The 13,280-nt window shown below is 50.3% G+C and overlaps 1 protein-coding gene across 4 annotated transcripts in view; it reads left to right on the plus strand.

Moving 5' to 3' along the window:
• The window catches only part of PHACTR3 (phosphatase and actin regulator 3), a 269,873-nt gene that overhangs the window by 38,268 nt on the left and 218,325 nt on the right, over nucleotides 1–13,280 (plus strand). The window contains exon 1 of one of the 4 annotated variants that reach the window (XM_055372874.2): nucleotides 12,896–13,056. The exons of the other annotated variants lie outside the window; for them this stretch is intronic. The gene's annotated coding sequence lies outside the window, so the exon portion shown is untranslated. Of the gene's footprint in view, nucleotides 1–12,895; nucleotides 13,057–13,280 lie in introns of those variants that run through there. 4 annotated transcript variants of the gene reach the window in all.

Genomic DNA, 13,280 nt, shown 5'->3' on the forward strand with positions numbered 1-13,280 from the left:
TCTTATCCTTGTTGGACCTGCAGTCTAAACCAGCCATGTTAGTCTTGTGTAGTGGTGAAGATACATGGGACCTCTTGGGGCCTAGGCTGGAAACCTTCACTTATGCTGATTCTGTTAGCCTATTGGCCAACTTCAGGTCAAAGGGAGGGAAATACACTTGACCCCTTTGGTTGGGGGAGCAGGAAAGTCATATGTAGATACAGGAGAGGTGGAGAATTGGGGCCAGTCTTGTAATCCACACATTAGGCTTATTTCCCTATGTAGTCTGTGGGCTCCTGGAGTCAGAATCACCTTGGAATCTCCTGCCACCTCTGATAGGGTGATGCCTTGACATTGGATGCCAACAGACAAGGTCTGTGGGGTGCTTGCAGATATGTGGTCTCTGGTGTCAGACTGCCTGGGTTCACTGTGTGGCTTTGGAAGATCTACCTAACATCTCTGATCCACAGTTTTCCCATCTGCAGAATGAGGATTACTTTACTTATATTAATACCCCCTTAGACGAGCAGTCATGATGCTGAGATGAGATGAATTCTGTAAAGCGTTTAGCACAGTTCCTGGGACACAGGAAGATCCTGGTCACCATGAGCTAGCATTCGCCTCCTCCTATCACTGTGGAGAAGCTTTCACCAAAGGCCATGTCTTGGTGGATAAGAGCAGGAGGTTCTGATCTGGTGCAGTTTTGAGGCTCCCAGATGCCCTTGTCTTCCTTTGGGCCTCAAGATGCAGGAGGGAGGGCTTTCCTGACCTGAGCTGCTGGGTGAAATCGGGCATCCCTCTAGAACTTCCTCCCCTCACCCTGTACTGCCCTGGAGCTGGTTCAGGAGACTGCTGGCATGCACCGGGAAGCTCCACTCAAGGCGTTGCCCCCTGATTTCCTAGTGGGGGAGCTGGCTTGAGGCAGTCAGAATACTGAGTTGGGTAAAAGACCCAGGGTCAGAGGCTGAGTCTCATTCCAGCTGGGATGTGAGGCTGTGGCTGTGCTGAGCTGACCACGAGCCCCTGGGTTCCTTAGGGTTGCCTCTGGGCTCAGGAAGGAAACTGCTTGTAGACACTGAGCTAAGGGAGCACTAGCTGTTTGCTTTGGTTAGTTCTTTCCCCTAATCCTTGCAAGTAGCTGGTTCTGCTTTGATGTGAAATAACAAAAGATTTAGGGAGAATTTATAATTTAGCTAATTTTTTTTTTAATGGGAAGGGTGAGTTTTGGAGCACATTTAATACCCTGCCATGTGGGGTAAGCTCAGAGCGTTGCCTGTGCTCTCATTCACCTGGGCTGGCTTTCCCCGCTCGCTTCCCCGTTGGGAGTCTAATACAGCCTGTCTTTTCCTTAAGATCATTACTTCAAACAGTGTTGACATTTTAATGTGATTATTTTCCTGTAATATTTTTCCAGCCCTTTTCTACTTGGGGAGTATATTTGCATCCTTTTTCTTTAGGGATTTGTGTTGTTCCAGCTCCATCCTGGTCTGTAGAATAGAGCTATGCTCATAGTAGGTGCATGGTAAATATTGATTGACTCTTGGGTACGTGATAGTGACGTCTAGCACCCCTCCTCATACCTATTCCCATGTTCCCACAAAAAAATTAAAATTGAGGGAGAAAAACCCAAAAAAACAACAATAAACAAAGAGTTCCATGATGGCTTCAGGTTAAATAGTCTCACCCTGTTGGAAATTCCTGGAGCAAATGAGCAAGCCAGTGGGCAGGAGCCCGAGTGTGAGTTCTCAGGAATATACATCACTGAAAGTGAGCCCACACATTTGTTAATGATTGGTCTCTGTGTGGTGTTAAAAAATTAACTAATAACAATTTGTTCCAGAGGATATTAGCGTAGAGCAGCTATTTTCTTATAGGAAAAGAGGGATTCCAGTCATTCTTTTTTCTGTTTTGTTGAACTGATGTTTGCATCTTGCCTGGTGAAATCTTTAGCAAGGAGGAGGTGGAAGTTGTTCACTTTAGCACCCAGGGGCTCAGCTAACATTTCGTGGGGCTGACATTCTGGGTGCCTGTGCTAGGTGTGGAAGGAGAATTAAGCGGCTTCTGTCCACAATTGAGAGCCTGAGTAGAAAAAAGAGGCATAGCTCATGGCACGTGTCATTTCTCCCTTCATCCCTCCTTCCATCCCTCCCTCTGTCCTTCTTCTTTCTCCTTCTCTTCCAGCAAATTTAGTGCCTATGATAATGTCAGGGGTGAGGCTGGGCTTGGGGAATAGCACAGCAGACCAACCTGTTGTCTCATCCTCATGGTAGATAGTCTGGTGAGTGATGGGCTTGGATCACATCAGCTCACAGGCGAATGCCCCATCCAGCAGTGAGGAGGCTGCCCTGGAGCCCTGCAGGCTTGTAGAGGGCTTGGCATGTCTGGGGATCTGAGGGAAGGGTCCAGGGGAGGGCACTTGAGTTAGAGCCAAAAGGTGGCTTGGAATTAACTAGCCCGGCAGGGAAGGGAAAGGTATGCTAGGCCGAGAGATTGGCAGTGCAAAGGCCAGGTGGTGGGGGCAGCTTCGGCTGGAGCCAGAGGCAAGAGAGAAGCAGGAGTATGGCGGGGTGGGGCTGCAGGGGAGCTGGGAGCCAGACGGTTGGGGCCTCCTGGACTGGGGAGGAGCTTGTCTGCCATGAGGGAACCATGGGATGTCTGAAGAGAGGGATGTGAGTGTGTGCGTGCATGAGTGTGTGTGACAGAGACCAAGAGACAGTGTGATCGGGCACATTTCCAAGCTGTCACTCTGGCTGGCCACCCGGGGTGGAAATGGGTCCCAGGAAGGCAGCAGAGTGAGACCAGGGAAGAGGGTGTCACAGCCACAGTTGGTGGGGCCTGGGCTGGGGTTTGCAGAGCTCATTCAGAAAAGGGGCTGGGACTACGTTACCCGGAGGAAGATCTGTGCAGGAGAGGAGGCTCAATCTCAGCTTGGAAGGGAAGGGCAAGAGAGGGAAGGGAAGGGTACGTGCCATGAGGCAGCTATGTGGTGTCTGGGCACCCCATGGTGCAGCCAAAGGCTCCTCCCAGGATCCTCATGCAGGAGCCCTGAAGGCTATGCGAGAGGTGCTGTCTCACCCTGAGCAGGGCCGAGAGCCTGAGAGGTGCTGTCTCACCCTGAGCAGGGCTGAGAGCCTGGAACTGTTTAGAGAGAGTCTGGGGCAGTGCAGGATACTCGGAGAGATTGCCTGGGGTGCCCTAGGATGGACTGTGTTTTCTTCTTTATACATGAGAAGCTGGAAAATGGGAGTTGGACGTGTATTCCTTGGGCAAAAGTTCTTTTCCTGGCACAATGGAGCAGGGATGCTGGCAGGGGTGGATGCTCACTACCTCCTGTGTGCTTCTCCTACTGTGAGCAAATGTGGAAGGGAGAATTGCTATATGAAGACCCTCCATGACCCATATCCTGTATAGCCCCCTCCCCTGAGTGTGGCAGGGACCAGTGACTGTGACAGGTTTTGCCCGCATGCCTAGGCTATGTTATATGCACAGGAGACTTTAAGAAAGTATAAGCCTTGGTGGCCCTGCCCTAATCAGGGAAGCCTTAAAGGGGACAAAATTCTTCCTGGAGATTGACACTGGAAGCACAGGATGGAAGCGGGGGATGCTGGTTTGAAGATGGAGGGGACTATGTGGAAGGGAATGTGAATGACCTCTAGGAGCTGAGAGTGGCCCCTGCTGATGGTCAACAGAGAGATAGGGATCTTAGTGCCATAGTTGCAGGGATCTGACTCTTGCCAACACCCTGAGTGAGCACGGAAGTAGAGTTTCCCCTTGAGGGAAGATGAGAAGGCACCCCAGTGCTACACTGATTTCAGCCTTTCGGACCCCGAGCAGATGAGAAGGCACCTGGGCTGACACACCGATTTCAGCCTTTGAGACCCCAAGCAGAGGACCCAGCCCTGCCATGTCCTGACTTCTGACTTACAGAACTATGAGCTAATAAGTGGGTGTTATTTGAAGCCAGTAAGCTTATGGTTTTGTGTTATGCAGCAATAGAAAACTAATACCCCCGTATTAGAGGGAAGTTTATTGCTTCCATATTACAGGGGAAAGCCTGAGGTTCAGAGAGGTGAAGGGATCGTCCTGGTCACCTGGCTACCCTGGCGGAGCTGAGATGCAAAGCTGTGTGGCCAGACTCTGATGCTCCTGCTGTGTGCTGCCTCGGTTTCCTGATCTGCGAAATGGGCTGGTCATGGCATTGTCCTGAGGCCGCAGGAGGAGTGGCCTGGAGGCTGTGCCAGCTGTGAAAGTGTCAGGGCCCTTGTGACTGTTGTCACCCTCCCTGTTGGCACACAGGACCTGGAGGGGTGCCCCTCCGAGGCTTTCCCTGGCTCCTCACACTCACCCTAACCCCGGTGTGTTTCCATGGTTACTGGTGGCTTTACTAGTGTGACTCTCAAGCTGGCCCCATAGCCACTCCTTTTTATGTGTATTTCTAATTTCCTTTAGAGCATTTTTAAACTTTTCGCTTTGAAATATTTTAGACATCTAAAAATGTCACAAAATAGTAAAAAATAACTCCTGCGTACCTTTCACCTATATTCCCCAAATAACATCCCACTTAACTACAGTAAGTCATCAAAAAGAAGAAATTAGCTTTGGTACAATACAATTAACTCATCTACCGACCTGATCTGAATTGAGTCCATTTTTCTGCTAACATGCTTTTCTATCCTGTGATCCACCCAGGATCCCACGTGGCATGCGGCCAGCATGTCTCCTTAGCGTCCGCCAATGTGGGACAGTTCCTTAGTGTCTTCATAGCCTGATGCCTTTGAAGAGTACTTTCAGTTATTTTGTAGACTGTCCCTAAATGAGGGGTTGTCTGATGTTTCCTTCTTATTAAATCGAGTATATGCGTTTTTGGCACAAATCCCCCATAAGTGATGTTGCTGGAGACCCCTAGGTCAGTTGGACCAATCCTGGTGATGTTGACTGTGGTTGCTCAGCCAGGTGCCTCTGCTCTAAAGTTAACACTTTCTTCCTCTTTGTAATTCGTCAGCGTTTTGTGGGAAACCTTGAGACTGTCAGACATCGTTTCTCATTACACCTTTTCCCACCCTGGGAATCCTCGCCTGCCAGTTGTCACCATGGTGCGTGTTCAGGGGTGGCTGTCTTTCCGTCATTTCTCTTAAATGTATTAGTGAGTTCCATTACTCACTAATAAAGGAAAGCTTCCCCCACGCTCCCATGTATTTATTCACCTGTTTACTTACACTAGTGTGGACACCTGCATGTATGTTTATCCTGTGGAGTAGAGTCCACTGCTGTCATCTTCTTGTTGCTGGAACTGTCCCAGATGTGGCCACTGGGAGCTCCTTCGAGTCGGTGTCTGTGCCAGTGGAGTGCTCCCATCGTTGTCTGAGCTCTTTCTTGCTTTCTGGCAGCATAAGACGCTCCAGGCCCCCAGGGCCTCGCCTCTGCTGAGGTGCTTGCTGTGCAGGATTTGGGAAGGTGCTCTCAGGGGCTGTGGGCTCCCACGCCTGCTTCTGCCTCATCCTTGCAGACCCCTGTGCAGGTAGGTTATTTGTAGGTGAGCACCCCAGTGCATATAGACCGATGTAGCCGGGTTCCCCAGGGAGCAGGTGGCAGAGTTGGGGCTTGCCCAGACTCCTGCTCTTGCCCTGTGGAAGGACCTATGAGTCAGACCCCACACAGGGATTAGGTGGGGCCATGCTGGGCAGCCCATGTCAGCCTGGCACATCTTGGGGATTGTCCACAGTGTCAGGGCTGGGAGCATGGTCTTGGCACATGTAACATGCCCCGTTTCTCTCTTTCTTCTGGGGTTCAGGCATATTTCTGGTCCATGATAAGATCTTTGCCTCCTTCCTGTCTTTCTTGCCCTCGTGGATGGCCCAGAATCCTTTGTAGATTTCCCACAGTGGCCTTTCCCAGGCAGGCACTGGCTGGCAGTGGCAGTCTAGCCTTCCTGCCTGCCTCAGTGGCCTTCCCTGAAGGAGCTGTACAAAGGTGACAGGGAGCACAGGCCACTGGCCCCTGGGGAGGTGTGGGGCATGGTGAGCCACGTCCACCACATACTGTGTGCCAAGCTGGAAAAGAGTTTGGGGGTGCAGAGGACAAAGGAAGGGAGGTCACCTCTACAGAATCACATGGCACTTAATTTGTCTTTCCTTTTCCCTACCCACTCCCCTCCTTTCTTCCCAGAGACAAGAGGCAGCTCCTGGGAGAAGGCACAGCCTCTGAGACTCACAAGCAGATCTTTTAAGGTCAACTTTGCCATCTGTCTTTTAGGCAATAACCTTCACTACAGCTTTTTCTGCTTATTTTTGTCGAAAGTCATTGGGAGAATGAGTCATTGCGTGTGTATGCATGTGTGTTTGTGCATATGTATATGTGTGTGTGTATGTGCATGTACAAGTGTGTGTTTGTGTGTGCATGTGTGGGTACTTCCCCTGATTTTTTTTTGTGACATAACTTCCCCTCATTTTTTTGAAAGGCTGAAAGGGACTCAGGGTCAAGGCCATGGTGCATCCCTCCTGCAGGGAGCTGGAGCTGGGTGCCTGGAATCTGGCCTTTGGGTCAGGCTTCAGCCTCAGCCCTACTGACTGTGCCTGGCCAACCTCTGTCAGTCCCTTCATCAGGCCATGCTTTAAGGTCCTCCTCTATAAACTGGGGGCAATGCTAGTTCCTACTCCTGGGGTGGGTATGAGTTCCAGATGAGGCACGTGACTTTTGCAGGATTTTAACATTACAGTGACATAACTGTAATTTACCTACTGGTGGTAAATGCTCTGTTCATGTCAGTTACTAGAAGAGAAAGTGCTGGCCCTGCTGACACAGCAGCCATCTCCTGGTTTGCGATGGACACTATCTCAGGAGGAGGCTGCCGTGTGCCTGCTGCAAGGGGTGCTCCCTGTTTGCTAGGGAGGCCCAGAGACTGCCCTGGCACCTCGCTGCACGCAGAGAGGCCGTGTGTGTCTCTTGACCCTTCAGCTCCACACTGGGAATGAGGGAGACCAGGGGTTAGAGATGTCTCGGGACCTGAGCTTGGCACCAGCTCCCATCTGTCCATCTGTCCTGGGCTGCTGGGGGAGCCGGCTCTGACCAGGACTGATGATTCCTGGCACCCACCAGGAGATGCACATCCTGCCTGAAAGCTGTGAACTGCTATCCAGAGTGTCTGGGCTTATCCTGTTGGAGCAAAACCCCTGGGCTAATATGTAATCCCATTGTGAAATGTATTTCAAGGAGGGCTTCTACAAGGATTCTAATTTTACAGCAGCTTTGACCAAAAAAAAAAAAACCCAAACCTTCAGCAAACACTCAGAACCATGGTTCCTGTATGATGTATAGCTTTCAAAAACACTCCCCCACCCCTTGGAAATATAGGCAGGGAAGGGAAAATAAATGTTTTTTTGTGGGAGGCAGGAGCATTATTGAAAAAAACTGAACAGGCTTTTTAAAACTGGAAAAGTAGAACGCGCGCATGTTGAAAAATTCCAGGGCGGCTGGAGACAGGATGGGGTGGGGCAGGTATGTCGGCTCCGCATGGATCAGGCTTGGTCCAGCCCGTGTTATGACCTGCCAGCTGTCTGCTTCTCCTCTTTGGCCTCAGTTTCCTTATCTATAAAATGGGGATTATAGTATTGTATGCACCATGCAGCTGTTGTGGGGGTTAAATGATATGATCTGTCACGTTCCTGTTACATGTATGTATTCAACAAGCATCGACTGTCTTTTTCATTAGTGAAAACCAGGTCTCTCTGGCTGTGCACCTGTCTCTCGTCCCGCGACAGCTGCTGATGGCTTTCTTGTGTACGCTCTCAGGAAATTTCTACGCATTATTTTCTTCTTCGTTTGTTTGTAATATGAAGGGAAACATACGCTAGCCCCTGTTCTGTGCCTGGCTTTTCCCTCTTAAAACTGCATCTGTGGGATATAGATATGAAGGATACGTGGGAATGGACCAGATGAAGGTGGGGTGGGGATGGTGACCACTGTCCCTGGCAGAGGAACAGCGGATGTGGTGGCCCTGTGGTGGGAGGGGCACCGTGTGAGCATGGGCTGAACGGCTGGTGCGTGGGGATGGGGAGGTGGCTTGGGCCTGCCACGCGGGACAGGGAAGACCAGGTTGAGGGTTTTTTTCTGTATCCTATGGAGTGATGGAGACCTGCTGACACTTATGGAGCAGAGGGTGACCCACTGATCTGGGACTCGGAAAGGTCACCTTACTTCTGCTTTGGTGCCCATGGGTGTTGTGTAGAGGAGGTGTTCTGTTTTGGTTTCCCAAGAGAGGAAATGGACCCACTGGCAGGAGAAGTGGGGGAGAGTGGATGGGAGCTGCTGGTGTGTCACCTCTCGATTTGGAGGGTGGGGACATAAGAGTGGGAAGTGGCTGGGGCAGTGTCTCTAGAGGGTGGCTTTCTTCGATGTGAACCTGGAAGTTGGTGAAAATTGCCTCTCTTTTGGTGCTGTCATGGGTGTTTGGATATTCTGATCCCCAGGTCATCTTTAAAGCCAAGTACAGCATGCACCAACCCCTACGTGGCTGCATCCTACAGACCCTGATCCACTGGTGGACTGCTCCACACCTGCTCCCTGTTGGGGTCTCTGTCCTCCTGGGTGATCTTCTACAGCAGGAGTCTCAAGCTTTAGGGTATATGAGACTCGCCTGGGGTCTTGTCTATGCAGCATGCTGGGTCCCTTCCCAGAGCTCCTGACTTGATGCATCTGCCATGAAGCCAGCATGAACATGCATTTCTAGCAAGATCTCAGGTGCCGCTGATGCTGCTGATCTGAGGACATCCTGCTCTGGAGACTAGAAACATCTCTGGCCTGGTCTCTCTCCCATGCTGCTCCTGTGTAGCCTGCAGGAGACACCTCCTGGCAGCCGGGTGTGCAGGCTGGTCCAGCGCAGCCACCTCAGTCCCTACCGGAGTGGTCTCTGGCACCTCGAGTACCATTCTCTGGGCCTACCCAAGGAACATATTCCAGGGGCTGGAGCTGACCTGCTGGAGCCCCCTAACTCAGTCTGATGGAAAGAAGACTTAAAAAAAAACTTGTAATGTTAATTTAAATTTTACAGAAAAATTGTGAAGCTAGTAAAAAGACTTTATGTAAACTCCGCACCCTGGTTCCCTTTCATTCTTATAGTAGATTTGTATCACTAATGAACCACTCTTGAAACATTATTATTAACTCAAGTTCATACTTTATTCCAACATCCTTAGTATTTTTCTAATGCCCTTTTTCCATCCCAGGATGCCATCCAGATCCCGCATGACATCTGGACATCATGTACCTTCAGGCTGTCTTGCTGTGATGCCTTTTCTGACTTTGCTTGTTCTTAGTGACCTTAGCGGTTTTGAGGAGCACCTGTAGGGTGTTCTGTAGAATGTCCTTCAATCCAGAACTTCTTTTTAAATTCCTCATCTGCTTGCGGGGCATCTTGAGTCATGGAAATAGATTCTCATTTGTTTTCTTTGTAAATTCTGCCTAGAGCCAGGGTCTGCAGAGAACTCTCTGGAATCTGATAGCTAGAGGCCTCAGTTGACCCTGAGGCAGGCCCCATTCCTGTTAGAGAAGGTGCGTGGAGCTGGTGTGGTTGGGAGGAGTGGTTGAGAATGGTCTCTGTGGGCACGGGGTTTGCCCGGCAGGCAGCTGCCCAGTATGGCTGCCTGTGTGGCTGATGTCATGTTCTCATCCCATCTGATGCACTCTCCGCAAATCACTTTCAGAAACTGGAAGATCCCACTTAATTCTGCTCTGGAATATATTTAGAAATCTATTCATGGCCCTCTCCCAAAGCTGATGTTAAAATTAAGAGATATCATTTGTAGGATGTCATGGCTGTGCAGGAGGAACATGCTGATGTCTCCCTGGCCGCCTTTGGCGTCTTCTCTTGCTTAGGGATTTGCCCAACTCCCATTGCCCATCTGAGCCCAGCTTTCCCCCTCTGAGCCCAGTTTTCCTCCTCTCACCCCAATGTCAGAGTGGGCACATCCTCCCTGCGGAGGCATGCAGGCTTTTCCTCTGCATGCACCATCTCTGTCTTGCGTGACAGCCCGGGGCTGTTTCTCACCCTTGTTATGCTGGGGTTCTTGGCTGAGAGCTCCTGGGCAGGGGCTGACTTTGAGATGAGGCTTCTCTGTTCGTTTCTGGCTGGTTCTAGATCTGGGTGGCATTTGGAGGGTGCACCGCTTATATCTGTGACCGAATACCTCAGGGTTTGCGGTGAGGGACGTGGAGAGTTCTGTGCTGCAAGAGATCTTAGTGCTTCTATTGTGCTGGGGAGAGGCCAGCCCATCTTGGGGTACCAGGGCTGGACCAAACTTTAGAGGGCATCTGACCCAGGTGTTCAGAGCCAGAAATATTATTTGTAATCCTCTGCAGGGAATTTAAAAATGAAACCATTCTGAACTCTCCCTCCAGAATTCATGGTCGTCAGCCATTCAACAAATATTTACTGGACACCTGTTTTAAGCCTGTCACCGTTTTTGGAGTATGCATATAGCTATATATGGCAGGTTGCAGTGACGACTCATGTCTCTGCCTTCATGGAATGAGTAGTCTCGTGGGATGAGGGGAAACAGACAGCATAGAAATAGTTGTATGATGGGACTCTAGGTGGTTATAGATGCCTGGAGTGATGATAAAGTGAGGCTGGAGGAATGAGACTGGCAGGGAGGAGAGCCCAACAGTCTGTGATAGATGGTCAGAGAGGACCTCAGAGCAGGGCATCTGTGCAGAGACCAGGCAAAGTGAGGGAGCTGGTCATGTGACTACCCTCGAGAAGAGCACTAGGGCAGCAGGAACAGCAGGTGCAATGGCCCTGCAGCAGGCATGTGCTTGGGTGTGGGAGGAACAAGGAGACCAGTGAGGCTGAGTGAGTGATGGAAAGGGGCAAGTTTTTTGATGCCCACAGTGCCAAGAGGTGGCCAGGGGAGGATCCCAGGGAGGTGCTGAGGCCTGGGGGAAGACTTGGGCTTTATTTTCAGAGCTGCCCATTGAAGATTTGAATGGCTGCAGTATGAGATGAGATTGTGCTGGAGGATTCGAAGGTCATTTAGTCAGAGATGCTGGTGGTTTGGAGCAGGTTGTTCACAGCAGATGTTTTTTGTGCCTGCATCACAATTCCTTGGACCAGCTCTGCCTTGGTCTTCAGCTGTGGCTTCAATCAACCAGCAGGTTGGGTGATGAGCACTGTATTGGAGCAGGTGGCTACACTTTCAGGAATGCTGCAAGCTGGCCGCAGTGGGAAGTATTTACACCATGGCAATTGGCAAATGTACATATCAGCTCCCTTATACCACCCAAACACTTTCCAGCACAGCACAGCCATGAGCCTGGTGCTGTGGATATTCTCCCAAGCATCAAAGTGCAGCCAGGACATGAGGGGAGCTAATGTCTGAAGGACAATCCTCAGCTGACGAAATGGGAGTAAACATCCCAGGCATGCATCCTTTAGGTGGGTGCTTCTTGGAGCTTTCAGAGAATGCAACCTTGCTGCCTACAGCTGTGACCTTGGAAATGAACCTGTGTGTGGGTTTGCCCTTCCTCCCTCCCTCACTCTCCTTGCTCCCTTGCTTCTGCTTCCTGAGATGTCTCCCAAATAAGCTACCTGCACCTAAGCCCGCCTGCAGCTCTGCTTTTAGGAGAATCCAATTAAGATGGTGGTAGAGCTAGATGTGGTGTGAGAGGGATCAGATGGCTGGGATGAGACAGACGAGTCCTGGATGACTCAAAGAGTTCCAGCCTGAGCAGCTGGAAGGATGGAGAGTTTCTGGCGGCAATGGGGAGGAGCCAATGAGATGAGCAGGATGGGGGTTGGGCAAATCAATGCTCTGTTCAGCTGTGGACAGGTTCTGTTTGAGAGACCTATCAGATCCCCAGGTGGAAACTGTACCTGGAGTTAGGGAGAGGTGTGTGGTTGGATAGAGATATCTGGGACTGGACAACACTGATTAGGTCAGGTGCCCACCTGCATCTGTGACTCAGTTGTGCCCTCCTGCTTAGGAAGCGTCTGTGTATCTATGTATGTATCTATCATCCATCTATTTATCATTTATCTCTCTTTTTTATTTATCTCTCAATATATCTATCACCTATAAATATATCTATATTCTATCATCTAGTCATCAATCATTTATCTATTTTTATTTATGTATCAATATGTCTATAATCTATTTTTCAATATATCTATAATCTATCCTCTATCTGCTAATCGATCATCTACCATTATCTATCAATCTGTGTATCTATCGTCTCTCTCTCTGTCCATCCATCCATCCATCTATACAGGCAGTGCTTGCTTCCTTCTGCCCCTGCTTAGCCCATCCCTGCCCAGGAAAATTCTTGTCCCTGCTCAAATGCCTTCAGTGACAGGAAACTCACCAACGTCTTAAGGCTTCGGCATGGAAGTTTCCAACTCATGTGGCCACTCCAGAATGCTGTCCTCCGGGGACTGTGTTTCTCTCTCATGTCCTCCTCCCAAGATTTATTTACACTCCTCACTTGCCAGGAGAGAGTACTTGGGAGCTCCGAGCCATGCGTGTTCCCTGGCAGGGTCGCCTGTGTGCTGGGGAAGAATGGGCCCAGTCATGGGGTGGAGACGCCCCCCAGCTGCAGCCCTGGCTCCCGAGCAGAGGCAGCTTTGTGCTTCTCGGGGACAAGGGTTGCCATTGAGGCAGGCCAGGGATGCTGTGCAAGCTAGCGATGGCTGCAGGCTGAAATCGGGCATTTCACAGAGAGCAAGCACTGCACTGTCCCCACAGCCTGCACGTGAATGGAGGCTTTGGCCCTCGGAGTGCAGCCGTGCATGGGGCCACGTGCAGGCATTTCTGGCTCCTGGCTCCCAGGGAGAGAGGCGAGCCCTGTTCTCTCCCTGAGTTCTGTTTGACAAAATTCACAAAAACACAAAGAAACAAAAAGTGCGGGAGAGGATCAGTTCATTCTCCTGACTCCTGGTTGGTCTCAAGACCTCCCCTGTTGCCTGTGCTCTGGAGGATTCCCCATAGTACCTACTAGGTGGGCCAGAGAAGGATGGATTTGTGGGACCCTGGAAGGCTGGGAAAAGGACTGAGAAGCCACAGCCCTGTGCTGGCAAGAGCCACGGAGGTTAGATCTTGTTTTTTGTTTGTTTTTAATACAATTGTTTACACTTTCTAAACTTTTTTGAAATAATTTTAGACTCATGTGGGGGTTGCAGAGCTTCCATCAATGACAGCATCCACCTTTCCATGGTTCACTGGTTGTCACCAGGAGGTGGACGTTGGTACAGTGATGTTAACTAAACCAACTAAACCAGAGGCCTTAGCGAATTCCACCAGGTTTTGCAAGCA

The sequence above is a fragment of the Gorilla gorilla genome, chromosome 21, assembly GCF_029281585.2.
Source record: "Gorilla gorilla gorilla isolate KB3781 chromosome 21, NHGRI_mGorGor1-v2.1_pri, whole genome shotgun sequence".
Classification (NCBI taxonomy): Eukaryota; Metazoa; Chordata; class Mammalia; order Primates; family Hominidae; genus Gorilla; species Gorilla gorilla.